This window comes from Heptranchias perlo, chromosome 1 (assembly GCF_035084215.1).
Source record: "Heptranchias perlo isolate sHepPer1 chromosome 1, sHepPer1.hap1, whole genome shotgun sequence".
NCBI classification, from domain to species: Eukaryota; Metazoa; Chordata; class Chondrichthyes; order Hexanchiformes; family Hexanchidae; genus Heptranchias; species Heptranchias perlo.
The window spans coordinates 40,648,293-40,669,673 of NC_090325.1; the positions used below are offsets into that span (position 1 = coordinate 40,648,293).

Genomic DNA, 21,381 nt, shown 5'->3' on the forward strand with positions numbered 1-21,381 from the left:
TACAAACGGGAAATGCTGGAGAAGCTCAGCAAGTCAGGCCGAATCTGTGATGACACACGTGATGACACAATTTGTGATGCTGCTGTGTCGAAAGCCAGGAGGAATTGGAGCCTTAAACTAGATCCTCAGAAAGTAATGAAATCTTTCCTGTTGGATCACCATAAATCTGTCTCCACAGATGTTGCCTGACTTGCTGGGCTTCTCCAGCATTTTCTGTTTGTATAACAATGTGTGACTGATGCTCTACACCATGGCAATAAAGCCAGAAATTGCGAAACTCTGCTTCCAGTACACAGTCTTGCCTGACAGGAACGGAGAATCAGGCTTTGAATTCTCTGCATTAATTTTGGGGCTATCTGGCACAGGACCAAACTTCAACAAAGAGTTCATCAAAGCCTGTGCTTGTGACATGAGCCTAGAAATTGGTTCACGTTGTTCCTGTTGGCGCCAACTTGGCGCAGAGAACAATCCCTGCGCTGGAACGGGTAGGCCCGAGACACAACTGATATTGGGCCTCGGGCCTCTGGCCTCATTTACATGAGGCTGGCAAGCTGCGGATATCTGCTGGGCGTCCCCAGGCATCTTGCCGTCGAAGAGGATTTGAATTTCGGGCCGCTTCTTCATCGGCAGAGGCCCTCGGGTAGGTCCTGGGAGAGGGGTAAGCGATCGGGAGGGATGGGGGGACAATTGACTGGGAGGAGGGGCAGCGACCGGGAGAGGGAGGAGGACAGCGATCAGGTGGGGACCAAGCGAGGGCTGGCAATGGCCTTCAGCATTGCAGTGGAGCCAGAAGGAGCACCTCTGCACCTCCTGGCTTCAAATTCAGGTAAGTATTTTTTTAAAAACATACTTTTTTGGTGACGGTCTCCAACGGTCCCTTTAAGGACCAGTGATTAGGTCACATGTAGACAACGTTTTTCTGAATGCAGCTAGCGTGGTGCAGGCTGCGTTCAGCGCAGCCCAATTTTACAAAGGGGGCCTCAAACAAGTGTTAGGGCCGTTACTTGCATTTGCAAGTGGCCTAACGCCTATTTCAGGTGCGGGCCCTGGATGTCTTTTTCTGCCTCCATCAATATGGCAGGCAGCGCACTTCCAGCGCATAATGAGCGTGTGTACCCGTGCACCATATTGGATGCTTAGGCACCCATTTTGCTTCTGAAAAACAGGCAATGCACCATTGAATTTACAGGCAATGTTCGCAACTTGACAGGAATGGGAAGGGCAGACCTTGCTGAATTTTGTCAATTAGGCCAGGTCCTTTCATTTGAATAGGCTCTCTATTTAAAAAGATTTTAAAAACTAAGTTTAATCAAGAAATGGTGCCAAGCTTTGGTTGCTAAAAGCTTGAAGATTATATATTTTTTGGGCACTAAGAGGATCGGGCGGGAAAGTGGAATTGAGGTCGAAGATCAGCCATGATCTTACTGAATGGCGGAGCAGGCTCGAGGGGCTGTATGGCCTACTCCTGCTCCTATTTCTTATAGTCTTATGTTCTCTACTGGAAAACCTGAGAGTGAGCTGGTGGCAAGTCACAAAATTGGACAAACCAGCAGCTCTTAAAAGCTTGCTGCCCTTAAAGAAGAGTTGCCTGGAATTGCTCTGCTGGAAACTGAAGGAGCAACAGAGTTGGCAGCATCATGTTATGAATGAGGGCAGTGCCAAAGACTCTAGTAGCAAGTCGCTGGAAGTATTCTGCTGAGGGTGGCTGTGATTGGCATGAAGGAAGCCTACCTATTAATTCTAAGTGCAAGTTGTAGGAAATTCAACTGGAGATTCTGAAGGATTTGTTACTGCAACGTGAAGCAAAATGATAGGTATATATATATATTTGCACTTGTTGCAACAAAACATCTTATTATTCTGGAAAATATTATTTTGAGTTGAGCCTATGACAGTAACCTGTTGAACTTTGATTTGGTAGAGTTGCCAAAACAGCAAATGGAAAGTGATAGAAATTGATATCCATCAGAACAGACAAAAAGCAAGACAAATCTAACTGGCCATTTACCTCCCTATCAGCCTCCTCCCAATCATCAGCAAAGTGATGGGAGGAGTCATCAATAATGGCATCAAGCAACACCTACCACAGGCACACTATGGCTGCAGTATGTGCTTTCTACTGGATGCACTGCGGCAACTCACCAAGCTTACTTCAATAGCAGCTCCCAGCCCCATGTCCTCTACCACCAAGAAAGACAAGAACAGTCAGATCGTGGGAACACCATCACCTCCAAATTCCCCTCTAAGTCACACAATATCATGACTTTGACATATGTCACGGTTCCTTCAACATTGCTGGGTCAATATCCTGAAATTCCCTACCTAACACTATTGTGGAGCACCATCAGCACAACTACTGTAGCAATTCAAAGGGAAGGCCTACAACTACCTCCTCAGGGCATCTAGGAATGGACAATAAAAAAGTGTCTTTGGCAGCATTGCCCACATCCTGAGAACAAATAATAACACAAATTGCAGGTGGAGAAGAGGACAAATCACCTGCAAGTCTGGATTCTAACTCGTGCATTGTTATAATACTACAGAAGAGGCAGACTAGTTCAATTCTTATAGAAAAGGAAACCTAAGCACAGTGCCATCTACTGCTTGGGACTAGAGTCAGGACCATTTACAGTCACATTTTCTTGCCCAGGATGGCATGTCTCTATTGAATGATCCCACAGTACATCCTGTTGTAGGTATTGATTATAAAAAGATTGTGCCAAAATATAGTTTACCTGATTATTTAAACGCCAGATTGCTAAGGGGCCTTTACTCTCTGGAGTTTAGAAGAATGAGAGGCGATCTCTCATATAAATATATAAGATTCTGAGGGGGCTTGACACAGTAGATGCTGAGAGGCTGTTTCCCCTGGCTAGAGAGACTAGAACTAGGGGGTATCATAATCTCAAGATAAGGGGGCGGCCATTTAAATGAGGAGGAATTTCTTCACTCAGAGGGCTGTGAATCTTTGGAATTCTCTACCCCAGAGGGCTGTGGATGCTGAGTCATTGAGTATATTCAAGGCTGAGATAGATAGATTTTTGGACTCTAGGGGAATCAAGGGATATGGGGATCGGGCAGGAAAGTGGGATTGAGTTTGAAGATCAGCCGTAATCTTATTGAATGGCGGAGCAGGCTCGAGGAGCCATATGGCCTGCTCCTGCTCCTACTTCTTATGTTCTTATGCTGCAAAGTTCCTTGATGGAGAGTTCAGGTCTTCATTCAAGCAATGGTGAACTTGTTTGCTTTACTAAACAAAATACATTTCCTACATCTCAGAAAGTTACAACATACCTTGCAACTACAAGTCAGAGTACGACTTCCAGGGCAGAGATTTTTTTATTCATTCATGAGATGTGGGCATCACTGGCAAGGCCAGCATTTATTGCCCATCCCTAATTGCCTTTGAGAAGGTGGTGGTGAGCCACCTTCTCAAACTGCTGCAGTCCATGTGGTGAAGGTACCCCCACAGTGATTATGTCTTTTTGTAGTAGGATTGTACAACTGAGTGGCTTGCTAGGCCATTTCGGAAGGCAGTTAAGAATCAACCAAATTGCTGTGAGTCTGGACTCACATACAGGCCAGACTGGGTAAGGACAGTAGTGAGCCAGATGGGTTTTTACAACAATCCAGTAGTTTTGTGGTCACCATTACTTATACTAGCTTTTTATTCCACATTTTATTTTAATTAACTGAATTTAAATTCCCCAGCTGTTGTGGTGGGATTATGAACTCATATCTCCGGATTACTAGTCCAGTAACATAACCACTATACGACCATACCCATGTTTCAGGGCTTTAATTCAGAAAATCGTCATCCTATAACCAGCAACATAGACTTAAAAAAATTATGCATAAACCTTCAGCTCCAACTTGAAGCCTGTCTTAAAATGGATATTCCCTGTACAAGGAGTCAAGTGTGCAAAATTGCATTTGTTGCTCAGAAAAGTGAAATTGAAGACAGAAAACAGAAGGTATTTTCATACAATTAGTAAACAATTTATTTAAAGATTCAATTCAGAAAACTCATTTCGGTGAAAATAATTCAGAAGCTTATCAACTTTTAAAAAGCCACCTAGAAGAGTTCAGGAAAGCAACTGGCTCTTCAGAGGATTTGGTGAAATGTGCAAATCCGTAGATTACAAGAAAAGTTCTGAATGATTCATTCGGGAACAGGCAATCCTCAAACTATTCGCAAAGAGAAACGGAGAATTGCTGTTTTGAAATATTTTAAGTCAGAATTAAATGGTCAAAACATGCAGCCAGATCTTTTGGTTACAATTAAAGGCAGTGTTCAGGAAAAGCCTTTTATGTCAAGACTGCCAAAGAAAGTTTTAAAATCCAAAACCTACAGTCACAGGAACTGGCTTGTGTGAATTGGGAACAGCAAAATCCATCAATTTCAATCCACAGTGAATGTACTGTGGGGTAGAGTGACTGATGAGATTAAAATCTTGCTGGAACAAGAAACAAGGAAAGGAGAAAGAGCCAAGGGCAGACAGCAGTAGTTGAAAACCAGCAGCACCAGTCTGTCAGTCCATCATGACACAGTGGAGGCACAAGGCCAGCCAGAGCTCGTGCAAAAGACAGACCTTTTTTTAATCTGCCTATTTAAAATCACCCCCCCCCCATAATCGGCATGGAGATCCTAGATATGCCTGAGAGTTGCCAGAACATTCTGAAACTCTGCGTCACCATACCTGGGAACAAATAAGGAAGAAGTTCAGTGACATTAGCAAAATGTGACATTTGGGCCTGCGGCAGGTGGTGAGCAAACCAACACGAGGGAAAAACCTACTTGACCTCGTCCTAACCAATCTACCTGTCGCAGATGCATCTGTCCATGACAGTATTGGTAGGAGTGACCACCGCACAGTCCTTGTGGAAACGAAGTCACGTCTTTGCACTGAGGACACCATCCAACGTGTTGTGTGGCACTACCACCCTGCTAAATGGGATAGATTCAGAACAGATCTCGCAGCTCACAACTGGGCATCCATGAGGCATTGTGGGCCATCAGCAGCAGCAGAATTGTATTCCAGCACAATCTGTAACCTCATGGCCCGGCATATTCCTCACTCTACCATTACCAACAAGCCAGGGGATCAACCCTGGTTCAATGAGGAGTGTAGAAGAGCATGCCAGGAGCAGCACCAGGCGTACCTAAAAATGAGGTGCCAACCTGGTGAAGCTACAACTCAGGACTACATGCATGCTAAACAGTAGAAGCAACATGCTATAGACAGAGCTAAGCGATTCCACAACCAACGGATCAGATCAAAGCTCTGCAGTCCTGCCACATCCAGTCGGGAATGGTGATGGACAATTAAACAACTAACGGGAGGAGGAGGCTCTGTAAACATCCCCATCCTCAATGATGGCGGAGTCCAGCATGTGAGTGCAAAAGACAAGGCTGAAGCGTCCATCTTCAGCCAGAAGTGCCAAGTGGATGATCCATCTCGGCCGCCTCCCGCTATCCCCACCATCACAGAAGCCTGTCTTCAGCAATTCGATTCACTCCACATGATATCAAGAAATGGCTGAGAACACTGGACACAGCAAAGGCTATGGGCCCCGACAACATCCCGGCTGTAGTGCTGAAGACTTGTGCTCCAGAACTAGCTGAGCCTCTAGCTAAACTGTTCCAGTACAGTTACAACACTGGCATCTACCCGACAATGTGGAGAATTGCCCAGGTGTGTCCTGTCCACAAAAAGCAGGACAAATCCAATCCGGCCAATTACTGCCCCATCAGTCTACTCTCAATCATCAGCAAAGTGATGGAAGGTGACATCGACAGTGCTATCAAGCGGCACTTACTCACCAATAACCTGCTCACTGATGCTCAGTTTGGGTTCCGCCAGGACCACTCGGCTCCAGACCTCATTATAGCCTTGGTCCAAACATGGACAAAAGAGCTGAATTCCAGAGGTGAGGTGAGAGTAACTGCCCTTGACATCAAGGCAGCATTTGACTGAGTGTGGCACCAAGGAGCCCTAGTAAAATTGAAGTCAATGGAAATCAGGGGGAAAACTCTCCAGTGGCTGGAGTCATACCTAGCACAAAGAAAGATGGTAGTGGTTGTTGGAGGCCAATCATCTCAGCCCCAGGACATTGCTGCAGGAGTTCCTCGAAGGCAGTGTCCTAGGCCCAACCATCTTCAGCTGCTTCATCAATGACCTTCCCTCCATCATAAGGTCAGAAATGGGGATGTTCGCTGATGATTGCACAGTGTTCAGTTCCATTCGCAACCCCTCAGATAATGAAGCAGTCCGTGCCCGCATGCAGCATGACCTGGACAACATCCAGGCTTGGGCTGATAAGTGGCAAGTGACATTCGTGCCAGACAAGTGCCAGGTAATGACCATCTCCAACAAGAGAGAGTCTAACCACCACCCCTTGACATTCAACGGCATTACCATCACCGAATCCCCCACCATCAACATCTTGGCGGTCACCATTGACCAGAAACTTAACTGGACCAGCCATATAAATACTGTGGCTACAAGAGCAGGTCAGAGGCTGGGTATTCTGTGGCGAGTAACTCACCTCCTGACTCCCCAGAGCCTTTCCACTATCTACAAGGCACAAGTCAGGAGTGTGATGGAATACTCTCCACTTGCCTGGATGAGTGCAGCTCCAACAACACTCAAGAAGCTTGACACCATTCAGGACAAAGCAGCCCACTTGATTGGCACCCCATCCACCACCCTAAACATTCACTCCCTTCACCACCGGCGCACCGTGGCTGCAGTATGTGCCATTCACAGGATGCACTGCAGCAACTTGCCAAGGATTCTTCGACAGCACCTCCCAAACCCGCGACCTCTACCACCTAGAAGGACAAGGGCAGCAGGCACATGGGAACAACACCACCTGCACGTTCCCCTCCAAGTCACACACCATCCCAACTTGGAAACATATCGCCGTTCCTTCATCGTCGCTGGGTCAAAATCCTGGAACTCCCTTCCTAACAGCACTGTGGGAGAACCTTCACCACACGGACTGCAGCAGTACAAGAAGGCGGCTCACCACCACCTTCTCAAGGGCAATTAGGGGTGGGCAATAAATGCTGGCCTCGCTAGCGACGCCCACATCCCATGAACGAATAAAAAAAATTAGAAAAAGGGCCAAGGGAAGTGTACCCACCTTTATATGCTTGCTTACTCTTTGTTCATAGATGGCATGGTCCCATTCTAAATGCTGATCTCTTGCCCCCTCAGGAAGATACTATCCACAGAGTAATTACCCCTTTTTGCCACAGCTCCTTCAATTCACGGAAATTGTAAAGCATACTTGCATTGGAACACAATAACGTCGTACTGTACAATGCACATTATTTTTAACAGTTCATCTGTAAAAAGCATTGGCAGGGAAAGCATACAAGCTAATTTGAAAATGCCTGGCAGAGAGAGGGAGGTGATCTGAGGTGCTCGGGCACTTGTTAACATCATTACAATCATTGTATGGGAGTCAGGACAGCCAAGTAGATGGGGCTACATCTGTAAAGCAGCTGCATGATTCCTTGTGATCCTACTAGTTTTGAAGCTATTGTGTGGGTTATATTGCAAATCTTACTCGTTTTCTCTTCCTTTAGTTTCTTCCCAAGCTGAGATGGGTAGAGGACGTGGTGCCATGGCACCTGGTACTACACAGCAGGTTGTATCAAATGCCTTAATCACCCCAAGCACCAGATACTAAGAGCCCAGAGAATGTCGGTAGTGAGTTTGAGGTAGGTGCACCATTCACAAGGGAAGAGGAGTAAGTGGAGGTGGCAGAAGAGGAGGAAGAAAGATCAGAGGAGGGTGACACCCTACAACATATATTTGCTATATCAGCAAGGGATTGGTATCTTACTAGACCTGTCTAATGCTAAAGATATTTTTCATGTCGTTTAAGACTTCTATGAGCAGCCTACAGCATCTGACATCGCAGCAGTGCAGCATTGCATCTCCAACATCACTGCAGCCATGAGTGCAAGGTTTTCAGAAATGCAGAGTACCATGGACCAAGTGGTGCCTTCACAACGATCTGCAGGGTTACCCCAAATCACAGAGGGATCAAGGGAAGAGCACTTTTCTCTCACGAATGCAATGCCTAGCATTATTGACACTTTGGGGACCTAGTTACAGGAGTCTGCTTTTGCTGGGCTTAACAGATTCAGTGATCGTTTGGAAAGAACAATGATAATGGGCTTGATCGACCTTTGGAGAAGCCATATGGAATGCTTTTTGGCAGATCCAGCTGGGGTGCCCAGCAACAGTGGTATCACAGAAGGGCCAATGAGATGACATCCTTGCAATTCAGTGAGGCCCTCAAAGTATTGATGAAGGTCCAAAAAATGAATAAGTGCTGGCAGCCACTGCATTCTCAGACATTGCTTCAAGTGTTGCAGAGACATCTCAGGATCTTGCAGCCAGAGGCTCAAAACCACCACCAACCTAACAAGGCCACAACACCCAATCTATCACCATAATTGTTCTTTCCACTCCGAGCAATTAGACATAGCCTTATGTTACAGCAAGGACCAAGCGCACCTTATAATCACCAAGGGGAAACACAGACTTAGACCACATTTTAAATTTACACAGGACAAAATAAATATTGATCTTTTTATTTTTTTCTCGGTTTGTTGTGTAGGGTTGTGGAAAGGTAATTGTTGGGAGAGGTTGAAAATTGGCAGTAAAGCTTGAGTAGAAGCAATGCACAGCTTGTTCTTGGGAGCTACAGTTTGTAATTTCATAGCAAAACTAAAGTTGATCAGTGGCATGCTGTGATCATTACCGGACATAGTTCTTCATCAGAGCTCTGTACCAATCTCTCTGTCTGTGTGTCAGTTCCCTGTATGTCACCCTCCTCCTTGTCTTCTTCCTATGGCCCTGCAAACCTAAGGGCCTCTTCTTTGTACTGCTGCATTCTAACAACTCATTGGATGGCAAAATTGTCCAACACACAGCAGAAGCTGATGACTTTGGAGATTTTGGTTTGACTGAAAAGCAGCACCTAATATTCGGCAAGTCTCGGGCTGATGTCTTCAGGCACACGTTTAGATGCCCAGACACCTGAGCAACACCACAACTGCTGTTAAAGAAAAAAAATTGCATTTATACAGCTCCTTATCAGATTGTTGAAACATTTCAAAGTGCTTTACGCAATGAATTACTCTTGGACATAGTGATTTATTTTATAGTGGAATAGTTATTTGAAGAAATAAAGAAAAAGAAATGAAAATATTGCTTAAAATCCCTGAATAAAAGGGCATAGTTCTTCATCAGAGCTCTGTTCCAATCTTTCTGTCTGTGCTTCAGTTCCCTGTATGTCACTCTCCTATTCCTTGTCCTCTAAATGTGTGACTTCAGCCCAAGGCATGCCAAATATTAAGTGCTGCTTTTCAGTCAAACCAAAATCTCCGAAGTCATCAGCAAGCAAGGGTAGAAGGAGAAAGCCATTATCTTTTACACAGATGTTACATTCTACTCCTGGCAGCCCTTCAAATGGACAGCAGATGGTTTCAATCCACATTGAAGCATATTGGGTGGAGGGTGAGACTAGTTAAACATATCTATTGTTGTATCATTAATAACTGTGAGATCCCAAAACTTGCTTGCTTATTTGTTGGGGAATCAGGAGGAAGATTTTTCCTCAAATTAGCCACAATTTGTTTCTGTTTCTATTGCTTCCCCAGGAATTAGATTGTTCCATCTAACAGTTAAGGAGAGTATTAATGGGTCTGATGGTCTTTTCTCAATTCTTTTTTCCTGACACACCATATATTTGAGGGCTCCTTCCCACTGCTGGGATTGCCAATGCAACACTGAAATATTCACTCTTAACATTTTGAAATATTCCTTCTGAATATTCCATCCCCAGCCAAGGGCACTGAGGCCAATTGTATTGCTCCTATGTTGCATCAGCTAATTGAGCACAGACTGGGGATTAAACCTTGGTCCTACCCCATTTGGTTCAATTATACATTGCCTTTTCCACTGAACCAATAGGAAAGCCTTGCTATTCCGTTAACTAACCATGATCATTTAAAAATTACAGTTATACAATAGCTTCAGAAAATTACCCCTATAAGGACAATTAAAGAGATTGGAGTTAAGGAAGAAAACTAGAATGTCCATGACAAAGACTTAATCCTGAAGGCTCCCTCATTGCTCATCAGGCTTACCCAATGAGTAGCTGAGCAGTTCTCCACTCCTGCTGCATCATATCAATCAGTAGAAGTGTTCAGAAAATCAATTTTATGGATGTTCTGTGAATGAATGGATGTGCATACATTAAAACTCTAAAGGTCATTCAGTACTACTTCACTAAAAAGAAATTGCTGTTCTATATTTAAGTAGTCAGCATATTTCTAGTATTGCAACTACATTTTCTCACCCATACGGCTTGATTCTAATTATAGGTCAAGTCAAAAAGCAATAATCTGAGTCACATGAAGTTAGACATCTTCATACAGTATTTGTAAGACATTCTTACATCAATGGACAGACTACGATTATACAATACCCAAAGCACTGGGCTCTAAAACAGAAACAGTGAATACCTGGGAGCAATAACAATGCTGTAACCTAACCTTGGGTCAGACATTACTCTAATGAGCGACAGTAATTGTTCTAATCAAAAAGCTTATGAAGAGGATTGACAAAGTTGATTGACCAAGTTGTTCATTGTGAGGAAAGATTCAAATACAATTGGGCACAAGCTAAAGATTAATCATAGAATCATAGAATAATTCTATGCACAGAAGGAAGCCATTAGGCCCATTGTGCCTGTGCCAGCTCTTTGAAAGAGCTATCCAATTAGTCCCACTCCTCTGCTCTTTTCCCATAGCCCTGCAAATTTTTCATTTTCAAGTATATATCCAATTCCCTTTTGAAAGTTATTATTGAATCTGCTTCCACCACCCTCAGGCAGTGCATTCCAGGTCTTAACAACTCGCAGTGTAAAAAAAAATCCTCATTTCCCCTCTGGTTCTTTTTGCCAATTATCTTAAAGCTGTGTCCTTTGGTTACTGACCCTCTTGTCTGTGGAAATAGTTTCTCTTTATTTATTCTATCAAAACCCCTCATACTTTTGAACACCAATTAAATCTCCCCTTAACCTTCTCTGCTTTAAGGAGAACAACCCCAGCTTCTCTAGTCTCTCCACATGACTGAAGTCCCTCATCCCTGGTAAATATCCTCTGCATCCTCTCCAAGGCCTTGACATCCTCCCTAAAATGTGGTGCCCAGAATTGGACACAAAACTCCAGCGGAGGCCTAAACAGTGATTTATAATGGTTTAGCATAACATCCTAGCTTTTGTACTCTATGCCTTTATTTATAAAGCCATGGATCCCATATGCTTTTTTAACAGCTTTACTAACTTGTCCTGCCACATTCAATGATTTGTGTATGTAAACTCCCAGGTCTCTCTGTTCCTGCACCCCTTTTAAAAGCGCACCATTTAGTTTATATTGCTTCTCTTCATTCTTCCTCCCAAAATGCATCACACACTCGTCTGCATTAAATTTCATCTACCATGTGTCTGCCCATTTCACCAGTCTGTCTTTGTCCTCCTGAAGTCTGCTGCTATCCTCCTCACAGTTTACTACATTTCCAAGTTTTATTCCACCTGCCAACTTTTGAAATTGTGCCTCCTATACTCAAGTCGGGGTCATTAAAAAAATCAAAATAAGTTATGAGCAAGAAGGGAAGTCAGGCGGAACATTTTCACCCAAAAGGTAATAGTTCCGGAATAAATTACCACTAAAGCGGGCGTCGAAATAGGTACAAGAGACAATATTATGCATTTCTGGAGAGAGGAGGAGGGAGATATGTAGGTCACCGACCCTGGGCCCCAGAAATGATAGAGAATTACTTACCGCCTCGTTCCCGCTGTCGCTCTGGCTGTTGAAATTTTCCCCTGGGCATATTGCTGGGCAGTTGGAATGCCTGCCTGACTCAGGCGCTAGAACCTTTTAATATGCAAACCGAGGTGGGATCCCATTTGCCAATTTAGGACAATACTGGGCAGAGCGTGTCCAGCACACACCCACTATCAGCTGGCAGTGCAGCTGAAGAGAGCCCACAGGTAAGTTTTATTGTATTTTTGTGGAACCGGAAGGTTGCAGGAGTGTTCTGCCGGGCTACACAAAACCTGGTTCACTGGCGCTCCCTCACCCCCTCCCCTCCAGAGATCGGACCGCCCCTACCCCACGGATCTACCTTCTTCCAATCCAGAGGCCATCTGGGTCGCTCGATATTGCAACGGCCCAGAGCTGGCGGGCTGCCCCATTCTCCAAACTCAGCCCACCAGCCAAATGCTAATGAGGCCCAGCCTTCAAAATGGGCACGTTCCACCAGCTGGCTGCCTGAAGTCTGCACCAGGGGGAACATCTACCCGTAGGGATTGATGTGCTGAGAAAGTGAGTAGATGGGTTTGGGATCTATCCAAAAGGGACAGGCCTGTTGGGCTCAATGGAACTTTTTTTCTGTTCCTAAATTTTTTTATGTTCTTAATTAAAGCAATGTGTACCATTCACAGGATTCACTGCAGCAACTCGCCAAGGCTTCTTCGACAGCACCTCCCAAACCTCTACCACCTAGAAGGACAAGGGAAGCAGGCACATGGAAACAACACCACCTGCACGTTCTCCTCCAAGTCACACACCATCCTGGGTGAAAATCCTGGAACTCCCTACCGAACAACACTGTGGGAGAACCTTCACCAGACAGACTGCAGCGCTCAAGAAGGCGGCTCACCACCACCTTCTCAAGGGCAATTAGGGATGGGCAATAAATGCTGACCTTGCCAGCGACGCCCACATCCCATGAACGAATAAAAAAATAATTACAACTGTTATTTGAACTGTGAAATGGGAGTAGGGCAGCAGAACTGAAGTGATGCCAGGGGATTCATTTCTGCTCGGTATAATTGGTGTCAGTGTTTTCCATTGCTTCAGAGATTGTTTATGTTTTTAGTTTCTATTAAATGTTTTCTAAATTACATTAAGTACTCAATGAAGATGGAAAGGGGTGAGGAGGGAAATCATAGATGACTTTTTATCAGTTTGCCAAGAGACTAAACAGAACTGGCCAACATCAACAACACTGAGCTGGTTCCCCACAATGTCAGCATCTTCTAAATGCACCTCTGTGGAAACAGAATAAGCTGATGACAGTAATAGTCAGCAGACATGTTTGAAGGCTATCCTAGCACATTTTTAATAACACAATAACACCAATACCAACAGCACAAATGTTGTGAATGCAACATTGATTGAAGATAATGGATAAGATACAGATCTCCATGGAGGAGCTCGATAAATGCAAAGTTCTGGTGGCCTGGTGAATTCCTTGTCAGAGCTGGGGGCAAAGGGTTGTGCAACAAAGGGGAAGCCAGGTGCTTACCAAGAGGGAGTGGAGAAAATCAGAGGGCATCGGTCAACCAAGGCTGCTCCTGTGCAACTCCCAGTGACTTGTATCAGGCAATATTGGGAGATAGTAAACAGCAAGTTGATCATCCATCCACTCAGCTGTAGATGGTATGTGATATTGAGAAACTAGAAGAAGGGAAAAAGGAAAAAAACTTTAAAAGAAAACTAAGACTTTAGCATTACAATAATAAATAATAAATGATCTACAGATAAATAGTAACCATTAGCCGTTCCTTTCATATTTGCTCTCCTTGTAATGAGACCATAAGAGATAGGAGCAGGAGTAGGACATTCTGCCCCTCGAGCCTGCTCCGCCATTCAATGAGATCATGGCTGATCTGATTTTTACCTCAACTCCACTTTCCCACCTTTTCCCCATATCCTTTGACTCCCTTGCTGATCAAAAATTTGTCTAACTCAGCCTTGAATGTATTCAATGACTCAGCCTCCACAGCTTTTTGGGGTAAAGAATTCCAAAGATTCACGACCCTCTGGGAGAAGAAATTGCTCCTCATTTCCATCTTAAATGGGCGACCCCTTATTCTAAGACTATGGCCCCTAGTTTTAGATTCCCCCATGAGGGATAACATCCTCTCAGCATTTACCCTATCGAGTCCCCTCAGAATCCTCAGAACCTTGTATGTTCCAATAAGATCTCCTCTCATTCTTCCAAACTTCAATGAGTATAGACCTAACCTGTTGAATCTTTCCTCAGAAGACAACCCTTCCATACCTGGAATCAACCTATTGAACCTTCTCTGAACTGCCTCCAATGCAAGTATGTCCTTCCTTAAATAAGGGCACCAGAACTGTACGCAGTACTCCAGGTGTGGTCTCACCAGCACCCTGTACAGTTGTAGCATGACTTCCCTGCTTTTATATTCCATCCCCCTTGAAATAAAGGCCAATATTCCGTTTGCCTTCCGGATTACCTGCTGCACCTATATGTTGACTTTTTGTGTTTCATGTACGAGGACACCCAGATCACACTGTACTGCAGCATTTTGTAGTATTTCTCCATTCAAATAATATTTTGCTTTTTGATTTTTCCACCCAAAGTGAATGACTTCACATTTTCCCATGTTATATTCCATCTGCCAAATTTTTGCCCATTCACTTAACCTGTCAATATCCCTTTGCAGACACTTTGGGCTCGATTTTCGCACCCGCAATCGGGTGTGTTCCTGGCGGGGCAGCTGCGAAAATCGGGGATTCCCGGGGCGGGTTGGAAGCCCGGCTCCAACCCAACCATTTCCGGGTTTCCCACTGACGCGGTCACATGCGCGCGCAGCCCCCGCATGTGGGACTCCTGCCGGCAATTAAAGCCGGTGGGGTGCCACTTAAAGTACTTGAACAGGTACTTCAGGTTGTTTACAGACCTGATTGACCTGTTATTTTAGCTGGGATGGGATTTTGCAACTGACTGGAACTGTTTCCCGTACTGGGGGAAACACTCCTAGTTCAAATGGACGTGTTTCAACCATCAGCCTGTGGCAGTTGCAAAGGTCCATTTGACAGGTCGGGTGGGGGGGGGGAGACCCTCACTCATTGCAAGAGGCCACTCTGTCACTTTGGACAAAGTTTGGCCTCCACCACCTTCGTCCTAACAATAAAATTCACCAACTTGCACACTTACCCCGGTGTCCAGACACATGTACCTACCTTGTGGACCCCCTCAGATGAACATCTTCCGGATGGGGGCCGCCGTAGCTGCAGTCATGACCTCCTCGGAGGGCAAACATCATCACCAGCCTCACCGTCCACCTCTGACACGTGGAACTCCACAGCACAGTGCTATGACACATCCACCTGCACAGCAGGAGGGAGGGCAACTGCAGAGAGAGATGCGTCACAGAGGGCACTGCCCTCGCCACAGGATCCACAGACCGAGGCTCAGCTTCCTGGACCTCTCTGAGCAGCAGTGCACACGGAGGCTCAGAGTCACTCAACATGTAGTCGTGGACATCTGCAGCCTCCTTCATGCCGAGCTGCTCCTGGCTGGCCCGAACACCACTTCTTACCTGTCGCTGTCAAAGTCACCACTGCCCTCAACAACTTCTCCTCCGCATACTTCCAGGGTGCAACCGGGGACATCGCCGACGTCTCTCAGCTGTCTGCACAAAAGAGCCCTGCAAATACACCTACACCCACTCTGCAGTGACACAATGGGTGGCATCAGTTGTGGGTCTTTATTGTGATCCTCAGGAAAGGGCATTATTGCACAAACCAGACAAGATTCGCGAAGACGTGGCAGTAGTGGTGCCAATATAATATGTAATGTGAGTTGATCAGAAATTAAATATAAGTAACAACCATAACAAACCCTCAAACACCCTTGTGCATCCCATTCATGCTCACGACACGTTTGCCTTACGCTGCCTACTGCACATACGTGATGCATGCCCTGTGGCTGCAGCACAGGTAGTGGCAGGTTGAGTGAGGCTGACCGTGAAAGAGATGCATGAGAGGGTGAGTATGAGATAGAGCCATGAGATTGTATGAGGATTGGGTTGAGTGGTAGTGGCGGGATGAGTACTGGCGAGGTGAGTAAGTGCAGGTAAGATAAGAACATAAGAACATAAGAAATAGGAGCAGGAGTAGGCCAATCGGCCCCTCGAGCCTGCTCCGCCATTCAATAAGATTATGGCTGATCTGATCCTAACCTCAAATCTAAATTCATGTCCAATTTCCTGCCCGTTCCCCGTAACCCCTAATTCCCTTTACTTCTAGGAAACTGTCTATTTCTGTTTTAAATTTATTTAATGATGTAGCTGAGGATGAGGATGAGGTTTGAGTGGGTGTGAGGAGTAATGTGACAGAGTAGTGTTGGCTGTGCAGAAGGAGATGTGGGGTTGGGGCGGTGATGTGGCAGACAGAGCGTAGGGGAATGAGTAAGTGTACTCACTTTGGCTGACCTACTTAGGTCATTGCAGCGCCTCCTGCACTGTATGCAGGTGGGCGATATGTTGGTGGTGCAGGTGACCTCCTCTGCCACCTCGAGCCAGGCCTTCTTGGTGGCAGAGTCAGACCGCTTCCTCCCGCCCACCGGGGGGAAGATCTCTGTCCTCCCCCTCCTCCTCACCCCATCCAATAAGAGCTGGAGTGAGGCATCATTAAACCTGGGAGCAGCCTTCCCCCTTGGCTGCTCCATGCTGTAATGTTTCCTATTTCTTGCAGCATCAGTGAGTGGAGGACTGCTCCTTTAAATAGAGCTCCTCCAGCTGACAGACCTTACTGCGCATGCACAGTCTGCCCGCCGCAAAGCTCAGCAGCAGGGAACCCGGAAGAACAGGTAAGTGGATCCAATCCGCCTGCGATTGCGCGCGGAGCAGACTGATTTCACCGGGCGCGTTACCCACGCGCCCAATCGAACCCCCGCCGCCATGGTAATATCGGGCCCATTGGGTCCTCATCGCAACCTGCTTTTCCACCTATCTTTGTATCATCAGCAAATTTGTCCACAAGACACTCTGTTCCTTCATCCAAGTCATTGATATATATTGTAAATAGTTGAGGCCCCAGCACTGAGCCCTGCGGCACCCCACTAGTTATAGATTGCCATTTTGAAAATGACCCTTTTATCTCGACTCTTTGTTGTCTGTTAGTTAGCCAATCCTTTATTCATGCAGTATATTACGCCCAACGCCATGAGCTCTTATCTTGTGCAGTAATCTTTTATGTGGCACCTTATCGAATGCCTTTTGGAAATCCAAATATATTGCATCCATTGGTTCCCCTTTATCCACCCTGCCCGTTACTTCCTCGAAGAACTCTAATAAATTTGTCAGGCACGATTTCCCCTTCATAAAACCATGTTGACTCTCCTTGATTGTATAATGAGTCTCCAAATGTCCTGCTACTACTTCCTTTATAATGGATTCTAGCATTTTCCCAATGACAGATGTTAGGCTAACTGATCTATAGTTACCTGCTTTCTGTCTCACTCTCTTTTTGAATAACAAAACTTTGAAAACAACAAATGTGACTTCTATATTTAAACAGCAGGGGTCAGACCTGAACTATTCTAGTTATGTTTTCACATTATTTCTAAGCTCATTTCAATCCATTAAAATACAAGTGCACCAGCAGAGTGTTTTTCTCTGGTTTGAATAACATACAGTAATAGGCTGATCTAGTTAGTAAGATAGTAAGATTTATTTACTTTTAACAAGAGCGTGATCATATCCACATAGGGATTTCATAAAAGTTTCACATTTGACTCTTTAAAAAAAAATCAGAGTGCAAGTAATTAGTGGTACAGTAATTGGCTGGACTGACAACTGGGCATGGGAATAGAAAAGAGGAAGTGCCCGGGGATATTGAATAGTGGATCGCCACATAGGTCTGTTCTTGGTCTCCTGCTGTTCACACTATTTATAAATGATACAGAAGGGAGTTTCACAAGACATGGTCCTCCCAGTCCTGACTCCCATCCGTATTTTATTTACATTGCTTACAAGCCTTAGCTGAAGAAATTAAAGGGTGGCCAGACATTTTTTTGAAGAAACGTTACTTTTGGAGCTGAGTTTGTTTTTTTGCCGCTGGAAATGATGTTTTGGTCCAAAGTGGTGTTTAGAAATTGGGGATGAATTTCCATGGAGTTCTCCCGCTCATCTGTCGTAACTCCACCGGAAGAACTGCAGAAACCTCGGAAAAACGCACACTGATTATGTCAATTCTCCAGGGTTTCCAGGGCTCTTCCTCGGCCCCCGGTCTTCTTCCCGGCCCCCCGGTCTTCTTTCCGGCCCCCCGATCTTCTTCCCATCCCCCGATGTTCTCCTCGGCCTATGATCCCTCCCTCCCTCCGATTCCCAGCTGTGGCCTGCTGCTGCAGGCTTTCCTGCCCGACTGGCTGCTGGGTGCAAAACCCGGCATTGCAATTGATTGGCCTCATTAAGGTCACGATCTGCTTACTTTCCAGGTTTCACACCCAGAAATCTCCCCCCCCCCCCCCCCCCCCCACTGCTCCCTTCCCGGCTCGCAGTTAAAATGTACCCCCTCATCTTTCTAACCTTTTGCATTCTGCCATTAGGAGCACAATATATCAGATAATTAAAGCATTACTGTTCATTTACACGGAGAAATGGATGAGTGAATGTAGTGGTTATAGGCTAGGTGAGTATCATTTGATTCCACAATTTAATGAAATGTCTGCTGCAGAGAGATGTATTGCACTTTGTGACAGAGTTCTTGTGTGTGCTATCTGGATTCAACAGTACAACTTTTAACCTGGTATTAAGTTGCAATCATTTAATCTTAAAATAATGTAAACATACATTAACTTAGTACTCTGATTTTCCCTGGCTGAAGAAGTACAATTCACTTTTCATTATCTTTGCAATTTTTTTCAAGTGAATCCATTAATCTGTGTGCAGAAGGTCGGTTTGTCTATTGAATGTGTACTTACACCAAGAGTAAAAGTATTTGAATTGGTGGTAATGTAATAAATATCCTCACTCTCCTGAATCACATTTCCCATGTCATGTTGGTGTAACTGTGCCTGTCAGGGTCCCGTTCTTCACTATTCATTCCACATATTGGTCGTTTCATGTGTAACACCTCACATAGTAGTATCCCAGAATCATGCAACATAATGTATGAAGCACAAACCATTCTCGTTCTTCTAGACTATAGACCAACAGATCAGGCATGAGTGTATGCTTTACAAGCTCCTCTCCTTGCCTGATCCCGATTTTACAGATGTGGAGTGCTGGGAGTGGGATAGGTTTCCACTTACAGCTAAATATTGCTTACTGCATTTACCAGACCTTCTCACGACTTCAGCATATGGTTTTCTTTCCTTTCGTGGATGTAGGATAACCGGACGTGGGCAATTACTGGGATTGTGTATTTTATAAGGATGTTTAGTGAGAAGGTGAGTATTTCTCTGTTATTTCTAACATAGCCCTGTATGTATCTGGGTCTATTGATCCAATCTCCCATAATATACAATTGGTTGGGGTCTCTAATCCAGTCAGATTACATAAACCCATTACATTGCCATAAAGTCTGGCCATTTCATCACTATCAGACCTGTTAGCCTGACATCAGTAGTAGGGAAAATGCTAGAATCTATTATAAACAATGTGATAACAGGACACTTAGAAAATAATAATAGGATTTGGCAGAGTCAACATGGATTTATGAAAGGGAAATCATGTTTGACAAACCTATTGGAGTTCTTTGAGGATGTAACTAATAGAATAAATAAGGGGGAACCAGTCGATGTGGTGTATCTGCATTTTCAGAAGACTTTCGATAAGGTCCCACACAAGAGGTTGGTGAACAAAGTTAGAGCACATGGAATTGGGGGTAATATACTGGCATGGATTGAGAATTGGTTAACAGACAGAAAACAGAGAGTAGGAATAAACGGGTCTTTTTCAGGTTGGCAGACTGTGACTAGTGGGGTACCGCAGAGATCGATGCTTGGGCTCCAGCTATTCACAATCTATATCAATGATTTGGATGAGGGGATCAAATGTAATATTTCCAAGTTTGCTGATGACACAAAACTAGGTGGGAATGTGAGTTGTGAGGAGGATGCAAAGAGGCTTCAAGGAGATATAGACAGGTTAAGTGAGTGGGCAAGAACATGGCAGATGGAATATAATGTGGAAAAATGTGAAGTTATCCACTTTGGTAGGAAAAACAAAAATGCAGAGTATGTTTTAAATGGTGAGAGATTGGGAAATGTTGATGTTCAAAGGGACCTGGGTGTCCTTGTACATGAGTCACTGAAAGCTAACATGCAGATGCAGCAAGCAATTAGGAAGGCAAATGGTATGTTGGCCTTTATGACAAGAGGATTTGAGTACAGGAGTAAAAATGTCTTACTGCAATTATATAGGGCCTTGGTGAGACCGTACCTGGAGTATTGTGTACAATTTTGGTCTCCTTACCTAAGAAAGGGTATACTTGCCATAGAGGGAGTGCAAAGAAGGTTCACCAGACTGATTCCTGGGATGGTGGGATTGTCATATGAGGAGAGATTGAGTGGACTAGGCCTGTATTCTCTAGAGTTTAGAAGAATGAGAGGTGATCTCATTGAAACATCCAAAGTTCTTACAGGGCTTGACAGGGTAGATGCAGGGAGGATGTTTCCCCTGGCTGGGGAGTCTAGAACCAGGGGTCACAGTCTCAGAATAAGGGGTAGGCTATTTAGGACTGAAATGAGGAGAAATTTCTTCACTCGGAGGGTGGTGAATCTTTGGAATTCTCTACCCCAGAGAGCTGTAGAGGCTCAGTCATTGAGTACATTCAAAACAGAGATCGATAGATTTCTAGATATTAAAGGCTCAAGGGATATGGGGATAGTGCAGGAAAATGACATTGAGGTAGAAGATCAGCCATGATCTTGTTGAATGGCAGAGCAGGCTCGAGGGGCTGGATGACCTACTCGTGCTCCTATTTCTTATGTTCTTATGTTTTATGTTCTTATCAGCCCTAGAGGAACTTTACCATCCAACAATCTATATACAGAGCTTTCCATATGAATGATTGTAATGGTTCCTGTTAGCGCACAAACCATTTCACTTGAGCTCTTAGTCTATGAATTATGGTCCAAAGATTTTGAGGGCACTCACTTCAAAGTGGAAGGCTGGAACTATGCCCTTTCAATCCGGGATCTGTCCCGATGGTTATGTGCTGCCTTTTTCTGAAAGTGTAAACAAAACATATGGATCTTATACTTTTGAAGAGCAGAAAAGCCCAATGCCCATCGTACATCTGTCTTTTTATGAGTTTTTATATTATTTTATATGTCCTCGGGATGTGGGTGGTGTTGGCAAACCCATTATGATAGAACACGTGTGTGGTTTCTGTAGGCAGTAGGCCCTTGCATGATTTACATGTGACAGTACAAGCTATTTTAATGTAATACAAAAAGTATGCCCTGCAACTAACTACAAGGACATGAAACCGTGTGTGAGAAAGTTGAAAGCTTGCCTCCATGC

General features: G+C 44.7%; 1 long non-coding RNA gene across 1 annotated transcript; it reads left to right on the forward strand.

Annotated features, from left to right (window-relative positions):
- The first annotated feature begins 426 nt into the window (after positions 1-426).
- LOC137325425 (uncharacterized) lies at positions 427-12,996 on the forward strand. The gene is made up of 2 exons (XR_010963880.1): positions 427-640; positions 12,535-12,996. It is a non-coding gene; the product is annotated as an uncharacterized lncRNA (long non-coding RNA).
- Positions 12,997-21,381: the final 8,385 nt, after the last annotated feature.